This window comes from Salmo salar, unplaced genomic scaffold (genome assembly GCF_965601325.2).
Source record: "Salmo salar unplaced genomic scaffold, fSalSal1 ptg000974l, whole genome shotgun sequence".
In the NCBI taxonomy this organism is placed as follows: domain Eukaryota; kingdom Metazoa; phylum Chordata; class Actinopteri; order Salmoniformes; family Salmonidae; genus Salmo; species Salmo salar.
In genome coordinates, this window is record NW_027675573.1 from 323612 (window position 1) to 345432 (window position 21821).

The window sequence follows — 21821 nt, forward strand, 5'->3', positions numbered from 1 at the left end:
GAAGCATGACTCAAATCACCTCATATTTCAAACATTCAGCCTGACAAAAGATACATGTTTTATTATTTTATGCCTCACCATTAAGTTAATTATTGCCAATACATAACAAAGGGGTGTACATTTGGTTTGATATTTCATATTTACAATTAATGTAGCATTTAGTAATCAATGATTTATGCAACCAACTGACAATTTTTGGGTACAATTATATTGACATAATATCAGGGATCATTTTATAATGTCATTTTAGAATATCTGTGTTCATTCTCAGATGTGCCAACCCAAATGTACTAGAGCATGACATTGGGGACTGGGCCCCGATCCAACAACATGCCTATCTAGTGAACCCTGAAAAGCGAGAGAAGCTGAGGTGGAAAGTTACTACGGATATTGCCAGAGTTTCCTCTTGAAATCAGACATGTCCGTTTTAAGGGCAACTTGGTAGCTGATTGTCTCAAGGCTGGGCAGTCAAAAATGTTTTGTGTTTAGCCATTGCGTTGCCATGGATCCCAATTTATTTTGACTGCACGTTTTTCCGTATTGGAGATGAGTTTTGTTTGGGCTCGTTCCAAGTGGACGAGAGTTCTAGAAGCTAGTGGGTTTTAGGAAGACGAGAGTTCTAGAAGCTAGTGAGTTTTAGGAAGACGAGAGTTCTAGAAGCTAGTGAGTTTTAGGAAGAGGAGAGTTCTAGAAGCTAGTGAGTTTTAGGAAGACGAGAGTTCTAGAAGCTAGTGAGTTTTAGGAAGAGAGTTCTAGAAGCTAGTGAGTTTTAGGAAGACGAGAGTTCTAGAAGCTAGTGAGTTTTAGGAAGACGAGAGTTCTAGAAGCTAGAATTGTAGGATTCTATAGAAAGAAAAAGGATAAAAAAATTATACGTGTAATAAATAATTATTATTTTGTTTTCTTGTTTTTATTTGTTGATTGTATATTATTATTTAGAAATACGTGTTTTTTCTTGTTTTTAATTGTTGACATCCAGTAGACACCATGTTTATATTGTAGAAGGTGAAGCATTGTAGATGATTAAGTGAAATGGAAGTTGTAGAGATACTCTGAATGATCGGCTATGAAAAGCCAACTGACATTTACTCCTGAGGTGCTGACCTGTTGCACCCTCGACAACCACTGTGATTATTATTATTTGACCCTGCTGGTCATCTATGAACATTTGAACATCTTGGCCATGTTCTGTTCTAATCTCCACCCGGCACAGCCAGAAGAGGACTGGCCACCCCTCATAGCCTGGTTCCTCTCTAGGTTTCTTCCTAGGTTTTGGCCTTTCTAGGGAGTTTTTCCTAGCCACCGTTCTTCTACACCTGCATTGCTTGCTGTTTGGGGTTTTAGGCTGGGTTTCTGTACAGCACTTTGAGATATCAGCTGATGTAAGAAGGGCTTTATAAATACATTTGATTTGATTGATTGATTGATTGATTGTACAACTGAATGCATTCAACTGAAATGTGTCTTGGGTACATATTGGTGTCGCCTGGTTAGTCAGTATGTGTTACACCTGTGCTGGCTTGTCCATCTCGTTAGTGGGAAGGTGTTTCACCTGAGCTGGTCCAGGTTCTATTTAAGAGTGTCTGGCCCAGTGCTCCAGTTGTCTTGATACATGTGGAGAGTCAACACCTTTAGTTGCTCCACCTTTTTGGTTTGCTTCCTGTCTTTAAGTTTGGTGTGGGTTTTTCTTTTGTTTGCCTCTTCTTGGGCAGATTTAGTGGGTCTCATGGTGGGTGTCTTTTAGGTCCCAGTTGTTGTTACTAGTCAACTTCCAGTGGACACCCCCATAGTGTCTTTCAGAGCCCCTCCTAAAAAACAAGTTATATTTTGGGTTGGATATTGCATCATATTGTTGATATTTTAATCAATGGCATTTCCTTACAATGCTCATTAGTCTTTCAGTTGTTATTGTTTTTTATCCTCATATTTGTGTACTAAATATTTCTGATTATTTTCATAGTTTTTTCCTGTGAAGCCATTGTGTTGCATCCATGTCTGACATGTGCTGTATAAATAAAGCTTGATTTGATTTGAACACATTGTAAAACAAATTTACCCAATGACTGACCAATCAACAAACTATTGGTCCACCTTAGTATGAAAAACTGTATCAATCCCACTTTTCCAGCCTGCTGAAGGTGTGGTGGAGTGGTAAACACCACCCCCGGCTCTACCAGGGGCTTGAGGTGGTCTCCCACAGCTCTGCTTATGTCATGTTCTGTGGCCTTGCTGTTCCATTTATTGACTGCCCCTGCAACACAGAAACACATTTAGTCATATTATATACAACACTCAAAGTAATGGATATGTAGCATCTACAGCCTCAGTTACACCTGGCACCTAAATGTGACTTCTGTCATCTGATCACTCCAAGCTGCATTAGGTTCAGATCTACCAGGATGGGCCTTTGACATAGTCTGGACGCAGTCAGGCCACTGAATATGCATAAGCAATGTAAAGAGGTGGGGTGAATGAGGGGAAAAGTACATTTGACACAAATTACCTTCATAATAAATCAAATGTTGTTGGTCACATACAGGTGTTCAGCAGATGTTATTGCAGGTGTAGTGAAATGCTTGTCCTTCTAGTTCCCACAGTGCAGTAATATCTAACAATTAATATCTAACAATTTCACAACAAATACCTAATACACCTATATCTAAGTAAAGGAATGGAATTAGGAATATATAAATATATGGATAAACAATGTCAGAGCAGCATAGACTGAGATACAGTTTATACATATGAGATGAGAAATGATATGCAAACATTATTAAAGTGACTAGTGTTCCATTTATTAACTAGTATAGTACTACTAGAGCAGCATAGACTGAGATACAGTGGGGGGGAAAAGTATTTGATTTTGTACGTTTGCCCACTTACACTTTCACTGACAAAGAAATGATCAGTCTATCATTTTAATGGTTTATTTGAACAGTGAGAGACAGAATAACAACAACAAAAAATCCTGAAAAACGCATGTCAAAAATGTTATAAATTGATTTGCATTTTAATGAGTGAAATAAGTATTTGACCCCTTTAACTTGTTGTCTGAAGATAAAATGTACATTTTACTGAACTGCGTCCAGTCAGCAGATGGACTAGATGCCTCTTAGGCCGCCCATTGTGACTCCGTCAAGAATTCAGCAGAGCAAGTTTGTATGAAGGTCTGGTTCTTAAATGGGTACATAGTTCAATAGTAATATCCTCTAAAACGCTCTGGTGACAAACTTTACTGCCCTGTTTCCAGTTGTCCACATGGCTGGAAGAATCTATTCAAGTAAGTAAGTAAATAGATTTTGAAAATGTAAAAAAAACCGATGTATTATTAGCTAACTAGCTACAGTGCAGGCTAACTCAGATGAGCTGCTAAATGAGCAAACATTATTAAAGGGCCAATGATTTCATGATGCCTGTTTACCAGTCTGATGGCCTGGAGATAGAAGCTGTTTAACAGTCTGATGGCCTGGAGATAGAAGCTGTTTAACAGTCTGATGGTCTGGAGATAGAAGCTGTTTAACAGTCTGATGGTCTGGAGATAGAAGCTGTTTAACAGTCTGATGGCCTGGAGATAGAAGCTGTTTATCAGTCTGATGGTCTGGAGATAGAAGCTGTTTAACAGTCTGATGGCCTGGAGATAGAAGCTGTTTATCAGTCTGATGGTCTGGAGATAGAAGCTGTTTAACAGTCTGATGGCCTGGAGATAGAAGCTGTTTATCAGTCTGATGGCCTGGAGATAGAAGCTGTTTAACAGTCTGATGGCCTGGAGATAGAAGCTGTTTAGCAGTCTGATGGCCTGGAGATAGAAGCTGTTTAGCAGTCTGATGGCCTGGAGATAGAAGCTGTTTTTCAGTCTTTCAGTTCCAGCTTTGATGCACCTGTACTGACCTCGCCTTCTGGATGATAGCAGGCTGAACAGGCAGTGGCTCGGGTAATAACAAAGAATGAAATGTGTGTGCCTGAGGGGAAATTAACTTTCATACAGCCAAAAGGGGTGAGAAATTACACCCATATCAGTGGACAATTTGCACTAATGTAAATAAACATAGATGATGGAACATATTCCCTTTAGCTGACGTGATGAACCACTAAGGGGACATAAATATTTACCATCTAAACCATGTGTGACCTCTCACCTCTCTGGCTGTAGAAGTGATCTTCCTAACCAGTCCCTCAACAGCTCTCTGACTGAGCTCCACCCTCACTGGGTCTTCAGAGGAGAGGAAGGCTGAGGAGGGATGGAAGGATGAATGGATCAGTCAGTCAATAAAGTGTAGAGCTGCTGTCTATGCTGTCTGACAAAATCACTATTTTAGTAGTTCATTAAATTAAATAAGGCTTTATGACTGCTGAATACCAACTATCAATCACTTAGATCATGTATTTTCAGGTAGAGATACATCCTTGGGACGTCCCTAACCCGTTGAAGTTGACATTTAAAATGGTTAAGGTAGGGGTTAAGGTTAGGGTTTAGGGTAGGGATGTACCAAGGATCCCAGATATCATTGACCATTGTGCATTATTCTGTCTCTTTTACATAGCAGGTGATGGGTTCTGACTTCTGAACTTGAAAATATTAAATATCCTTATTATGTGAAATTGTATGAAACAATAATGTATGTTGATGCTAATATGATGTACAATATTCCATCATGTTTCTATCTGATAACAACAGAGTAATATATTTAATATGACAAATACTATTTTTTTTATAGTTTCACTAATTCATTTTAATTAACTTAATCATTATGAGTCAACATCAGTTCACCGTCTCACCTCATACTGTATTGGAGCAGCAGCAGCTGACTGCCCAGTTCAACATCAGTTCACCGTCTCACCTCATACTGTATTGGAACAGCAGCAGCTGACTGCCCAGTTCAACATCAGTTCACCGTCTCACCTCATACTGTATTGGAGCAGCAGCAGCTGACTGCCCAGTTCAACATCAGTTCACCGTCTCACCTCATACTGTATTGGAGCAGCAGCAGCTGACTGCCCGGTTCACCGTCTCACCTCATACTGTATTGGAGCAGCAGCAGCTGACTTGAACTTCGGAATTACAACTGAAAACGATGGTGACAAGTTTGGATGCGACAACAGTTAAAAAGGTTAAGTTGGGTTGATGTTTGGCTCTGAATATGTCTCGAAATAATTTATATAATAATATAACATACTAACAATGAATAACGAAGACAATGATGGTTTTCTGTGAATAGCTTCCATAACGTTACTATAGTTAATGAACGTAAATATTATAAAGCCGGGTTTGACCGTCGGCATTGTATGAGCTACAGTACAGTACCGTTAGCTAGCTAGCTAACGTTATGTCCTAACTAGGCACAACTAGGTTTGGATTATTTCCTCAACTATATTCTTTACCATATATTGTATATCGTTTCCATAAAGACAATATGGCTTTACACTCATTAACGTAAGTTTCCAATCTAGAGCAGTTCTCACTTTTGTGATAATGAACTAGCTAACGTTAGCTTTGTTAACTAACTAACTAACTAACTAACTAAGGACGGTGACCTGTCCAGACCAGATGTTACAACGAACTGAATCGTCAATGGAGGTCTTCCTCTTTATATAGCCTGCTACAGCATGCAATACTATTAACTCACAAGGGGGTATAACGTTACATGTACAATACTATCCCATTTTGGAAACGTTACATGTACAATACTATCCCATTTTGGAAACGTTACATGTACAATACTATCCCATTTTGGAAACGTTACATGTCCGCCCCCTTGTGGAGGGAAATTAATATCTTAGATGGTAGCTGTAGATGGGATTCAAATGCATAATGGTATTAATACAGTGTCTAGACTACCTCTTTTGTATAAATGCCCTTCAGAATCCAAACACAGTATTGCCACGCAGCAAAATGTTGCGTATAATCTTTCAAGTCAGCCTGATAAAATATTGAACAATTTGTGTACAAAGATATCTTGAAATGTGATATTATGCCTGTATGGCAGTACTGTTACTGTATGGCAGTACTGTATTGGCTAGTGCTTTCTCCAATATGTTCTTCTATTTTACATTGTATGTCGATGTCATTTATCTTTCAACATTTATTTAATAAATCAAATTTATTTTCAAATCAAATGTATTTATATAGCCCTTCGTACAGCAGCTGATATCTCAAAGTGCTGTACAGAAACCCAGCCGAAAACCCCAAACAGCAAGCAATGCATGTGAAAGAAGCACGGTGGCTAGGAAAAACTCCCTAGGAAAAACTCCCTAGAAAGGCCAAAACCTAGGAAGAAACCTAGAGAGGAACCAGGCTATGAGGGGTGGCCAGTCCTCTTCTGGCTGTGCCGGGTGGATATTATAACAGAACATGGTCAAGATGTTAAAATGTTCATAAATGACCAGCATGGTCAAATAATAAAAATCATAGTAGTTGTCGAGGGTGCAACAAGCACGTCCGGTGAACAGGTCAGGGTTCCGTAGCTGCAGGAAGAACAGTTGAAACTGGAGCAGCAGCATGGCCAGGTGGACTGGGGACAGCAAGGAGTCATCATGCCAGGTTGTCCCGAGGCATGGTCCTAGGGCTCAGGTCCTCCGAGAGAAAGAAAGAAAGAGAGAATTAGAGAGAGCATATTTAAATTCACACAGGACACCGGATAAGACAAGAGAAATACTCCAGATGTAACAGACTGACCCTAGCGCCCCGACACAAACTACTGCAGCATAAATACTGGAGGCTGAGACAGGAGGGTCTCAGCCTCCATAATATATATATATATGTTTTTTAAAGACTATTCTTTGACACATTTTCTCTTCCTTTGAAATTCTTATAGGACAGAACATGGACACAATGCAATTGGGATTAAGAAGAAGGTACAGATATGATGTAGGACAGCTGCATTTGAAGTGTACATTTAACCTACATAGCAGTCAATACAAACTGAAATCTATTAGCGTACAAATGTGTGCAAATGATCTTTTCAGATCTTCTCAGAAATGAATCAAGTCCATGGAATGGATATAGACAAAAAGATAATTCAAGGACTATCAGAGGTAGAGAGGCGAGGCAGGGGTGAGGACATCATCCTGCTATTTTGACAGTCCCTGAAGGACAATACAGAAGAGGTATATCTGCTCTTATTCCTTCCCTTTCTCTAATGTATTTTGTAATAAAATTAGCAAGTGTAGTAAGATCATTGCTTTACTTTACTAGGACTGGAGACCACAGCAGCGATTCTGCTCTTGCCCTACCTCTTCAATGAGGACCCGAGTGGCCTTTATGTCCGTGACAAGGTATGTCTATGCACCAATCATCTGTTTCTTTATAAACATAGGTGTGCATGCTGATATAAAACTACAGCTGAACATTTGTTATGTTCTTTGTTAATTGTTTGTGTATTAATCTTTTCTTACTTTTGTTGACACAGATTTCACCGCTCTTCACTCCTTTACTGCACATCGGTGGAAATCCATTCCACCATGAGAGTGAAATCCCGCTGGCCTTTGATGGGGAGAACATCCAGGCCCTCGAGGACGTCCCCCATGGGACTTGGGGCTCTGCTACGACTGGATTTTTATTTTCCCTTAAATTTCCCAAAAATGTCAGAAAAACACTTATGTTGTTAAGTGACTTTGTTCTGGGGATCAGAGAAGTTGGGGTGAAGTTACCAGGGCCGGTCATAAAGATGGAAAACTTCCTAACATAACTAAGTGGATATGATATACACACTAAAGCTGAAAAATCTGTATTTAGCATCAAGTCTACAATGTTGTTAGTTGACCTGTGAATCATTTTTAATGTTGTTTTTATTGTACATCATTATTATTGTTGCAATATTGTAATTTGTTTTGTTTGGTAAATTGTTTTGTAAATATTAATTCATATTTGTGGTGGCACTAAATAAACAATGAATTATTTAAATCAATACTGTCAATATTGTTATTATTAATATTAAAATGTGTTTTTATAATGGAGGGAGGGTGGACAGGGAGTTAAAAAAATTAACCCCAAAAGGTTATTTGAGGAACCATGATAAGGGGTTCTTCAAAGAACTTAGAGGTTCCCACAAAAGGTTCTTCAAATAACTTTTAGGGGTTCCCCCACAGTTTCAATTTGAAGAACCCCTACAGGATACTCCAGGAACCTTTACTTTTTAGAGTGTATATTGATAAAAGTCACCTGGTCCGAGAGACATTTACATAGTTATACATGTATAAACCAATTTGGGGTGAAATAGCGGCCACAACAGACAGACCTGATATCGACCATAATTCGACGTCCTTGGACGTCACGTGCTGAGTAGGTATGACCAAAGTTATTCTATTTGTCTACACTTGTAGTACATTTTTACACTATAATAAATGTTTATGATGCCACATCATCCGTTTTCAAAGGGAGTCGTTGGTTTTTAGTGGCAGTCGCTTTTGAGCTTTTTGTCTGAAAGTATTTTCTCAACTGCGATACCAACTCCAGTCAGCAGATGGCGATGTGCGTCTTTCAGGTGATTCTGCCACTGTGACGTATAATCTAGTGGACAGGACGCTTGTTCAGCATCAACAGCTAGTCAGCCACCTTGGTTCACTCTAACTTTATGGAAAAAGGTTTATTCAATAAATCTAGCAACTCCTCTCATACTGGGAAGAACCCCCCCACAGGCCTTAAGGGCAGTTTTATTTCAAATGTAGTACCTGGATGGAGAAAATCCAATAAGCGTTTTATAGTTACATCGTTAGGGTAACTTAACCTAAAGTGGACACACTCCCATCAGTTTCTGAGACAACTGCCCAGACTTTGTAGACAGTTTAATAATGCTTAAAACTCATCTTTATCAAATGATCCATTAAAGATACCAACTCAAAACCTACGTTCGTCTACATATGGATTGTTTAAATTGAATCTAATTATATTCCCAGTATTACTTCATCAAATCTCTAGTAATCATTATACACGCATACAATTCATCATATTTTCATATATTCACAGAATCCATATAAAACGTAAGAAATTCTCAGGTACTCACAACAACCATTCCATTTGCTTTTTCAAGGACTCTCCAAACATACTCCCAGCAGAACAAAAAATTAACTTTTGTTTCCCGGACAATGACCATGGGATCCTCAACGGTTCTCTAACCTCCCAGAGACCACGGCAAAATCAAGCCTCCCAGGAACTATAGACCTTCCGCTGCTTTCTAAAATATCATCCCGCTTATTATCCACATTTCAATCATCTGATTCAGCATATTTCTATGTTACTATCCAAACGTCAGATTAAGACTCATATCACAGTCACACAACTCTCATATCAGTCACACAACTCCCATATCACAGTCACACAACTCTCATATCACAGTCACACAACTCTCATATCACAGTCACACAACTCTCATATCACAGTCACACAACTCTCATATCACAGTCACACAACTCGCATATCACAGTCACACAACTCTCATATCACAGTCACACAACTCTCATATCACAGTCACACAACTCTCATATCACAGTCACACAACTCTCATATCACAGTCACAACTCTCATATCACAGTCACACAACTCTCATACCAGTCACACAACTCTATCACAGTCACACAACTCTCATATCACAGTCACACAATGCTATTCCCAAACATACCTAATCAATTAGTTGTTTTTCAACAATATTTTAACCTGCAGGAATATTTTCACATTTCTATCTCATGGTTAGTTCCTAGGATAATGTAAGTCATACATTTACATCTCTCAATACTTCTAAAATGGGGTCCAGGTTTAAAACAATTACAGGTGCACCTTACTATCTTATACTATATCATAAATGGTCTTAACTAGTAAACACAGATTCTAGTTTTCATCCAGTTCACACCTCCACACAGGAATACACACAGAGCCTACGAGGATTTTCTAAAATCTCCACTTTGCGTGTTTCGCTCACCTCATTCTTTTTTAAAAATTAGGTTTGAGTTGTGGTATCCACTCAGATCAAAGGTGGGTTCATCTGCTCCGTTCCCGAAGTCTCCCTGAGATCCCAAGTTAGAGGGATCCCTCGTGCACCATTTACCCAGGTCATCAGGAGTCAGGTCATTTACCCAGGTCGTCAGGTCATTTACCCAGGTCATCAGGAGCCAGGTCATTTACCCAGGTCATCAGGTCATTTACCCAGGTCATCAGGAGTCAGGTCATTTACCCAGGTCGTCAGGAGTCAGGTCATTTACCCAGGTCGTCAGGAGTCAGGTCATTTATCCAGGTCATCAGGAGCCAGGTAATTTACCCAGGTCGTCAGGAGCCAGGTCATTTACCCAGGTCATCAGGAGTCAGGTCATTTACCCAGGTCGTCAGGAGTCAGGTCATTTACCCAGGTCATCAGGAGCCAGGTCATTTACCCAGGTCATCAGGAGCCAGGTCATTTACCCAGGTCATCAGGAGCCAGGTCATTTACCCAGGTCGTCAGGAGTCAGGTCATTGACCCAGGTCATCAGGAGTCAGGTCAAGATTCACATCCCCATCGCCAAATGTGGAGGTTAATTTCTTTAATATCAATTGAGGAAACAAACTTATCACACAAGTCAGCGTTATTCTAAAACTAAATCTTTATTCACTTATTAATACGGGAGCAGGTCAATACAACACACATATAAAGTGAATCAATTGAGTGTTCTACGAAAATGATGGCTGGTCGACAAATCACCCCCAGATGATTCATTGAGAGATGAATCACCACCAGATGATTCGTTGAGAGATGAATCACCCCCAGATGATTCGTTGAGAGCCCCGAGACAAAAGTACAAAGGTCTTTTACAGCCAAGATACACCCCTTTCAACCTACATGACCAACAACAGATGTATAGAACGGGTCACAAGGTTAAGATTTGTATGAAAGATACTTATAATTCTCAGCAGACAGTATCTGCTGTAGAAACAGTACTCTTTGTGTAGAGACCAGGGTCTGGCCCTGGGGTCATCTCTCCCTGGTACCATATCGAACAGAAACATTAACTCGTGCTCTGGAATGCGGTCTCTTTAGGTTTTATCACCCAAAAGACATTGTAAATCTCCTGTCAGTGTTTTCTCCCAGAGGCCCATCCTCAGTAGAACACACAGACACAATAGTTCTAAGAACCCTCTATTCTGTTGCATAAAACAACCATTTGATGCAATAAAAGTATTATAACATAATCTTGCAGTTTTGCTCTCAGTGTCCACTGAAAGTTGACTAGTAACAACAACTGGGACATAAAAGACACCCACCATGAGACCCACTAAATCTGCCCAAGAAGAGGAAAACAAAAGAAAAACCCACACCAAACTTAAAGACAGGAAGTAAACCAAAAAGGTGGAGCAACTAAAGGTGTTGACTCTCCACATGTATCAAGACAACTGGAGCACTGGGCCAGACACTCTTAAATAGAACCTGGACCAGCTCAGGTGAAACACCTTCCCACTAACGAGATGGACAAGCCAGCACAGGTGTAACACATACTGACTAACGAGGTGACACCAATCAGTGCGTCCTACGTGCTAACGAGCTAGACGGGCTAACGAGCTAGACGTGCTAACGAGCTAGACGTGCTAACGAGCTAGACGTGCTAACGGGCTAGACGTGCTAACGAGCTAGACGTGCTAACGAGCTAGACGTGCTAACGAGCTAGACGTGCTAACGAGCTAAAGTTCAACCTCAAAACATAAATGGAAAAACCAAAGCCTGTAACACCTTCCCCTTTAAGACAACAAATATATCCTATATTTTTGTTGGAAAAGTTTGCTCACCACCAACAGAAAACAACTTCCATTTCACATTATAATCAACTACAATGCTGTCAACAATTAAAAACAAGAAAAAAACACGTATTTCTAAATAATAATATACAATAGTATTATTTATTTCATTTTATTCTTTATAGAATCCGAAAAATCACTAGCTTCTAGAACTCTCGTCCACTTTTCATTTAACCTTTATTTAATTAGGCAAGTCAGTTAAGAACAAATTATTATCGACAATGACGGCCTAGGAACAGTGGGTTCAACATATTTTTACCTTGTCAGCTCGGGGATTCGATCCAGCAACTTTTTGGTTACTGGCTCAACGCTCTAACCACTAGGCTACTTGGAAGTACGTTGAAATTAAGTTGTTTTCAAGTAATTTAACTACAACCGAACGAATATAGGACATCGGGCATAGGCTTCTTTTCAAAGACATTTTGCTAGATGGGATAGCCCCAATGTCAAAACACAGTTTTCAATAACAAATACGCAGAAACAGTTTGTGATATATTGAAAAACTAAACATATAATGTGCTATATACACAAACATCTGCCACAATAATCATATTACTTGTATTTTTTTGACAAGTAGCAATAAATCACTGATATCGTCAGGGGGGAAATCAGGTTGTACATGTTGTTGAAACTAACACAAATAAAAAAACACATGGAAATGGAGATATATTTTACCTCACTGGTTAGAGGACAACCTACAGAAGACAGTCAGCTACATTTTGGAGTGATGCATTTAAATGTAGGGATCGCTAAACAAAGGAATGCAACACATTTGTCATCACTCATCGATATCACGATGAGATCAATTGTGAGAGAGGGAGATGAGGTTGCACGTCCTGTTAAAACTAACAGCTCAAAAACCACACGGAATCTGGGAATAATGTGTATATCCCTGGTTAGAGGACAATTTGTAGAAAACAGCTAGCTACATTTTGATTCAAGTGGGTCACCAACGTGGTAAGTGGAACACAACTCTTTTTTTGTTAGTCACTTTTTGTTAAATCTCATAAATAGTAACTCTTCCATTTCAGAGCCTGGATTTTCCCCCTGAGGCTAATATCCATATCATGCTGAAATCAATAGAACAGGGGACAAACGTTTAGGGTTCTACATTGTGACATCATTAATATACTCCTACTACAATGTTTAAACATTCTACATTGTGACATTAATTCATTGATATCATGAAACAACTCCTTCATGTATGTATTTTCTGATATTTGATCAGAAGTCTTTTATCAGATTATCTCTGGTCACAGCTATAACATTTCTCTCCTGTGTGTGTTCTCTTGTGTACTGTAAGACCGCTAGATGAAACAAAACTCTTCCCACATTGATTACAGCTATAAGGTTTCTCTCCTGTGTGTGTTCGTCGGTGTATTGTCAGATAGCTAGATTGACTAAAACTCTTCCCACATTGACCACAGCTATAAGGTTTCTCTCCTGTGTGAATTCTCTTGTGTTGAGTCAGATGGCAAGATTGACCAAAACTCTTCCCACATTGACCACAGCTATAAGATTTCTCTCCTGTGTGTGTTCTCTGATGAATTTTAATGCCTGATGAGGAAGTAAATCTCTTCCCACAGTCAGAGCAGCAGTGAGTTCTCTTCCCTGTGGGTCTCTGCAGGTGTTTCTTGAGGTGTTCTGATGTGGAGAGACTCTTCTCTGCCTCTTCAGCATCATGATGTTGTTGAGGCTCCCCAGAGGATCCACAATAGTAAAGTTTCTCTCCTGTGTGAACAACAAAGTCAGACAGATGATTAAAGGCCCACAACAGCGGTAATCCACTGTAAAAGGTGATGCCAACAGCGGCGCCATGATGTTGGACAACAATTGATGTCTGTAATGAATGTTAAAATTATTTGACATTTGTCTTAAAATGAGCAAGAAAAGTAATATTTTGTCTTGTTTTCACATTAGTAGTAACATCGATGATTGTAGGCTAGAAATAAGTTATTAAAGTTGATGAAACTCTAAGCAGTGTGCCAGACGACTTTTGGTCTCCAATATTGGCCCCTTTCTGTGTTTGCTAATATTGCGCTTTGCCATCAGCCTGACAATGAGTGTTTGTCCACTAAGTGTTTAACATAACTTCTCCTAACAACAACATAGACCTACTGTAGGACCCATAACTATAACATAGACCTATTGTAGGACCCATAACTTCTCCTAACAACAACATAGACCTACTGTAGAACCCATAACTTCACATAACAACAACATAGACCTACTGTAGGACCCATAACTATAACATAGACCTACTGTAGGACCCATAACTTCACCTAACAATAACATACCTACTGTAGGACCCATAACTTCACCTAACAACAACACAGACCTACTGTAGGACACATAACTTCACCTGACAATAACATAGACCTACTGTAGGACCCATAACTTCACCTAACAATAACATAGACCTACTGTAGGACCCATAACTTCACCTAACAATAACATAGACCTACTGTAGGACCCATAACTTCACCTAACAATAACATAGACCTAGGACTATAAATCATTTAATATTTCAGGTGAAACATGGAAACTAAAATGTCTGTCATGACATTTCATAACCTGATCACCAGATAATTTTGTGAATAATCCCACTAGGCTACTCTGTAATGTGTTGTCATTCTAAATGTCCTGAATAAAGGAAAATATCTCTGTGTTGTACAATAGCCTATCCATCAAGGAACAGTTCTCTACACATTATGAGCGAAGTATCTCTGTGTCCAGACAGACTAACGAGACCCTACAGTACATCAACCAGACAATAGCACATTATAAACATGAATTTGTTAGGGATGTTGGATCCAACGTGGAGCACGGCATAACTGTCTTTACCAGAGTAATGAATGAAGAAGCACTTTGGTTGTTGTTGCATGTCGTGATGTTTGTCATGTGACTGTCATTCAGAAAATGATTTCCTGGATCAGCTGATGATAGTTGAACATGTGACTGTAACTAAACAGCTACAGTATTAAGTATTATGTGTAATTATTGAAGAACCGCATTAATGACAGTATCCATTTGGGTGTTGTCAATAAAGTTAAGGTGACTCTCGGTTTTTACCATTGGATTTAGCAAACTCTGAAATGATTTAGGATTTCTGTGCCCATGAAAACTGTTTCCCCAGCGTAACATAAGGAGACACTAAATGTTACGTAGGTAGAGAGCATTTCAGAGATCTGAATACAAAAAACTGTCCTAACAGGACAATAACCTAAACCACAAGGCCAAATCTACACTGGAGGAGCTTACCAAGATGACATTGAATGTTCCTGAGTGGCCTAGTTACAGTTTGGACTTAAATCATCTTGAAAGTCTATAGCAAGACTTGAAAATGGCTTTCTAGCAATGATCAACAACCAACTTGACAGAACAGGAAGGATTTTAAAAAGAATAATGAATATTCACATGAAGATCAGTCTCCTATTGGATGACATCACGACTTCCCATCAAGCCAACTCCTTGAAGGCCTTACTATGACATCACTCACTCCGTCTAGTTTGCAGTTGTCTAAAAAAGCACTATTTTGCTCAAAACATTTATTTGTTTCCCATTAGTGTGTTTATAATTTACTGTATTTATATCACTTTTCAACAGGAAAAGTTTTTTTTTTTAAATCACTGTAGGACGTCATGAACAATTCCGACAGTACAGAAACATATTCAAGTGTAGAATGCCCTTTTAAAAATCACACATTAGTTCAACATCTGCAGAGTTTGTGTCCCTGTTTTATTAGATAGTACTCACTGTATTTACTGGTGTTAATCAGATCAATGTCCCTGTTTTATTAGATAGTACTCACTGTATTTACTGGTGTTAATCAGATCAATGTCCCTGTTTTATTAGATAGTACTCACTGTATTTACTGGTGTTAATCAGATCAATGTCCCTGTTTTATTAGATAGTACTCACTGTATTTACTGGTGTTAATCAGATCAATGTCCCTGTTTTATTAGATAGTACTCACTGTATTTACTGGTGTTAATCAGATCAATGTCCCTGTTTTATTAGATAGTACTCACTGTATTTACTGGTGTTAATCAGATCAATGTCCCTGTTTTATTAGATAGTACTCACTGTATTTACTGGTGTTAATCAGATCAATGTCCCTGTTTTATTAGATAGTACTCACTGTATTTACTGGTGTTAATCAGATCAATGTCCCTGTTTTATTAGATAGTACTCACTGTATTTACTGGTGTTAATCAGATCAATGTTCCTGTTTTATTAGATAGTACTCACTGTATTTACTGGTGTTAATCAGATCAATGTCCCTGTTTTATTAGATAGTACTCACTGTATTTACTGGTGTTAATCAGATCAATGTTCCTGTTTTATTAGATAGTACTCACTGTATTTACTGGTGTTAATCAGATCAATGTCCCTGTTTTATTAGATAGTACTCACTGTATTTACTGGTGTTAATCAGATCAATGTCCCTGTTTTATTAGATAGTACTCACTGTATTTACTGGTGTTAATCAGTTCTCCAGTCTTCTCTTCTTCGTCCTCCTCTAATGTGACAGTAATCTCCCCCTCTTCATCTTTCATTCCAAAAACGTCTTCATCTTCTTTCACTTCATCCTCCACTCCAAAAACTGCATCTTCCTCCTCTTCTTTCACAGTAACATCCTCCTCCTCTTTCACGCTGAACGCTTCCTCTTCTTTCACTGAAACGTCTTTCTCTTCTTCTTTCACGGTAACAGCCTCACCCTCTACTTGTTTTTGTATTGTAACAGCCTCCTCTTCCTCCTCCTCTTTCACCAGAGCTTCTTTCTCCGTCCAACAGACCTCTTCTTCTTTAACAGGAGGAGAGTAGCTTAGTGAACTCATGGTCGGAGATAATAGCTAGTTACCATTAGCGACTAGACTAGTGCTAACTTAACCAGCCAGCTAGCTGACTTACAACGTAAATATTACATAAAATGGAGTACTATGTTTAAATCACAGTGGCAATTAAACCACGAAATTGTCTAAAGAACTTGAATGTTCAGACTTTGTCGGCTAGCGAGCTACCGAGGTGGCTGCAGTTGTTGAAGAAGCGTTCCGTCCACTAGATTATACGTCACACTAGAAACATCGCCTGAAAGACACATATCGCCATCTGCTGTCTGGAGGGAGGAAACGCAGTTGAGGAGGGAAAACTATTTTTATTCTTCATTGAATTATAATATTATAAAGCAGTTTAGGGAAACGTTTTGTTCCTCTCCATTAAATATGAATATTATATCAACACGTACAAAGAGCATGGTGTAACAATACATCATGTAGATGTATATAATGAACAGACTAGGTCTATACTGATCCTACATGGTGTAACAATACATCATGTAGATGTATATAATGAACAGACTAGGTCTATACTGCTCCTACATGGTGTAACAATACATCATGTAGATGTATATAATGAACAGGCTAGGTCTATACTGATCCTACATGGTGTAACAATACATCATGTAGATGTATATAATGAACAGACTAGGTCTATACTGCTCCTACATGGTGTAACAATACATCATGTAGATGTATATAATGAACAGACTAGGTCTATACTGATCCTACATGGTGTAACAATACATCATGTAGATGTATATAATGAACAGACTAGGTCTATACTGCTCCTACATGGTGTAACAATACATCATGTAGATGTATATAATGAACAGACTAGGTCTATACTGCTCCTACATGGTGTAACAATACATCATGTAGATGTATATAATGAACAGACTAGGTCTATACTGATCCTACATGGTGTAACAATACATCATGTGGGGCTTTAAGGCGATGCTAGTGTGACGTGTATATATAGTGGACGGAACACTTCTTTCAACAGCAGCAACAGGGAATTTGTAGATCAGTCAGTCGGCAGTCGCCTGCAGTGTCGAACAAGCCCAATACCAAACCAATCAGGTGGTTGTTTGATGAAATGAAGCTTCAGACGCCATTGATGACATGCTGCTGATAAAGTGATACAGGCATCAGTACACTGCTTTGAAGTTTACTGCTTAGCGATTTGGACGCAGGCCTCGTAGCTCCGGTGTTGGTGCTGACATCTTCAGGACAGGAATACCGGTTTACTTAACGGAGGAATAAACACACATGTTCATCATTGGTGTTTTAACCAGAACGGGGAAAATGCACTTTATTTATTTTCGCACATGCGCAGTCATACATCTCTCATAGGGCATGACTGTACCAGTGTAAGAACACAACTCAACAACATATTAGTCCACATGCCAACACAATATATTTGGAAAAAATCCCATTATTTTCCAGTGTTTCTTTGATGTATTGCGCGATCGTATCAGCTGTCTCATTTGGAGTGTTTTTAACTTCGACTAATTTACTTTGCACGCCACCATTCTTCCAATCAAAATACTGAATAAGCAGAGGGAATATTTTCACAGCACCGTGATTGCTCCCATCAGTAGAAACACCACAGTAAGGTATGTCTTCTAGTGCTTTCTGAGCTATGTCGACAGAATGTGGTGCTATCACAGCGTTAACAATTGTTTCGGTCTTAGTACGAGCACTTGAAAAAGGTCAAAGCAATGCAAAACCCCCAAAACGCACACAATGAATGGCGACTGTAGGAAGCAAAAGCCGAATCCCGGACATTTTGGGCGATTTAGAAATCCCGGCCGGACGCATTTTTTTAGGTCCAAAAAGAGGACATGTCCGGGAAAAAGAGGACGTATGGTCACCCTACATAATTAGATGCTATTTTTAAACTACAATGACCATAATGCACTGCGTGCCTACTTGTCTTGTCTGTGTTTATTTTACACCTGCTATGTAAAAGAGACAGAAGAATGCACGATGGTCAATGCTTTCTGGGATCCTTGGGACATCCCTATCCTAAACCCTAACCTTAACCCCTTAACTTCAATGGGCTATGGACGTCCCAAGGATGTATCTCTACCTGAAAATACATGATCCAAGTGATTGATAGTTGGTATTCAGCAGTCATAAAGCCTTATTTACTTTAATGAACTACTGAATTAGTGATTTTGTCAGACAGCAGCTCTACACTTTATTGACTGACTGATCCATTCATCCTTCCATCCCTCCTCAGCCTTCCTCTCCTCTGAAGACCCAGTGAGGGTGGAGCTCAGTCAGAGAGCTGTTGAGGGACTGGTTAGGAAGAACACTTCTACAGCCAGAGAGGTGAGAGGTCACACATGGTTTAGATGGTAAATATTTATGTCCCCTTAGCGGTTCATCACGTCAGCAAAAGGGAATATGTTCCATCTATGTTTATTTACATTAGTGCAAATTGTCCACTGATATTGGTGTAATTTCTCACCCCTTTTGGCTGTATGAAAGTTAATTTCCCCTCAGGTACACACATTTGTTCTTTGTTATTATGAAGGTAATTTGTGTCAAATGTACCTTTCCCCACTCATTCACCCCATCTCTTTACATTGCTTATTTATATTCAGTGGCCTGACTGCATCCAGACTATGTCAAAGGCCCATCCTGGTAGATCTGAACCTAATGCAGCTTGGAGTGATCAGAAGTCACATTTAGGTGCCAGGTGTAACTGAGGCCATAGATGCTCCATATCCATTACTTTGAGTGTTTTATATAATATAACTAAATGTGTTTCTGTGTTGCAGGGACAGTCAATAAATGGAACAGCAAGGCCACAGAACATGACATAAGCAGAGCTGTGGGAGACCACCTCAAGCCCCTGGTAGAGCCGGGGGTGGTGTTTACCACTCCACCACGCCTTCAGCAGGCTGGAAAAGTGGGATTGATCTGGTTGATCCATTTGTTTGTTTCAATGTTCAATAGTTGAATCCTTTGTTGATTTCAACACTATTTTTGATATACATCATTTATACTGTTTTTCATACTAAGATGGACCAAGATATATATTTTTTGTTTAAAAAAATTACATGTATGTAACTAGGCAAGAACAAATTCTTATTTACAATGACGGCCTACCGGGGAACAGTGAGTTAACTGCCTTGTTCAGGGGCATAACAACAGATTTTTACCTTGTCAGCTTGGGGATTCAATCAAGCAAATTTTCAGTTACTGGCCCTACGCTCTAACGACTAGGCTACCTGCTGCCCAAAATATGTGTTGCTTTTGCAAGAGTCTGTTGATTGGTCGGTCATTGGGTTGATTCGTTTCGCAATATATTCAAATCAAGCTTTATTTATATAGCAAATTTCAGACATGGCTTCACGGAAAGAAAAAAATGAATAAAAACTCACATTTACTACATAACAAACTTAAGGATAAAAAACAAGATTAAATGGAAGACTAATGAACATTCTAAGGAAATGCCATTTGATTAAAATATTAACAATATGATGCAACATCCAACCCAAAATAGAAGTTTGTTGTTACGTTCCCCAGCAGGAAACCAGAAATGTCCCTTAAATAGAAGAGGAACTAACAAATTGTCACTGACAACAACCACAACTAAACAGGTGGGTTTTAGGAGAGGTTCTGATAGACACTATGGGGGTGTCCACTGAAAGTTGACTAGTAACAACAACTGGGACCTAAAAGACACCCACCATGAGACCCACTAAATCTGCCCAAGAAGAGACAAACAAAAGAAAATCCCACACCAAACTTAAAGACAGGAAGCAAACCAAAAAGGTGGAGCAACTAAAGGTGTTGACTCTCCACATGTATCAAGACAACTGGAGCACTGGGCCAGACACTCTTAAATAGAACCTGGACCAGCTCAGGTGAAACACCTTCCCACTAACGAGATGGACAAGCCAGCACAGGTGTAACACATACTGACTAACGAGGTGACACCAATCAGTGCGTCCTACGTGCACCAATTTGTAAGTCGCTCTGGATAAGAGCGTCTGCTAAATGACTTAAATGTAAATGTAAATGTCTAACGAGCTAGACGTGCTAACGAGCTAGACGTGTTAAAGTCCAACCTCAAAACATAAATGGAAAAACCAAAGCCTGTAACACCTTCCCCCTTAAGACAACAAATATATCCTACATTTCTTTTGGACAAATTTGCTCACCACCAACAGAAAACAACTTCCATTTCACATTATAATCAACTACAATGCTTCACCTTCACCAATATAAACATGGTGTCTACTGGATGTCAACAATTAAAAACAAGAAAAAACACGTATTTCTAAATAATAATATACAATAGGATTATTTGTTTCTCCTTTTTCTTTCTATAGAATCCTAAATCCCACTAGCTTCTAGAACACTCATCTTGCTAAATCCCACTAGCTTCTAGAACTCTCGTCTTCCTAAATCCCACTAGCTTCTAGAACACTCGTCTTCCTAAAACTCACTAAATTCTAGAACTCTCCTCTTTCTAAATCCCACTAGCTTCTAGAACTCTCGTCCCCTTGGAACGAGCCCAAACAAAACTCATCTCCAATACGGAAAAACATGCAGCCAAAATAAATAAAGATCCATAGCAACGCACTGGCTAAACGCAAAACACAAATCTTATATCCATTTGGGGGGAAATCAGGTTGAATCTGCTCTTGAAACTAACACAACAAAACAAAAAACACATGGAAATGGAGATATATTTTACCTCACTGGTTAGAGGACAACCTGCAGAAGACAGTCAGCTACATTTTGGAGTGATGCATTTAAATTTAGGGGTCGCTAAACAAAGGAACACAACACTTATTTGTCATAACTCATCGATATCATGTTGAAATCATTTGTGCGAGAGGAGGGAGATGAGGTTGCACGTCCTGTTAAAACTAACAGCTCAAAAACCACACAGAATCTGGGAATAATGTGTACATCCCTGGTTAGAGGACAATTTGTAGAAAACAGCCAGATACATTTTGATTGAAGTGCGTCACCAACGTGGTAAGTGTAACACAACTCTTTTTGTGTTAGTCACTTTTTGTTAAATCACATAAATAGTAACTCTTCCATTTCAGAGCCTGGATTTTCCCCCTGAGGTTAATATCCATATCATGTTGAAATCAATAGAACAGGGGACAAACGTTTAGGGTTCTACATTGTGACATAATTAAAATACTCCTACTACAATGTTAAAACATTCTACATTGTGACATATCATTGATATC

General features: G+C 39.1%; 1 long non-coding RNA gene across 1 annotated transcript in view; it reads right to left on the reverse strand.

The window, feature by feature from the left end:
- Positions 1-21821, reverse strand: part of LOC145877365 (uncharacterized) — a 446358-nt gene that overhangs the window by 260611 nt on the left and 163926 nt on the right. The window lies entirely within an intron of this gene.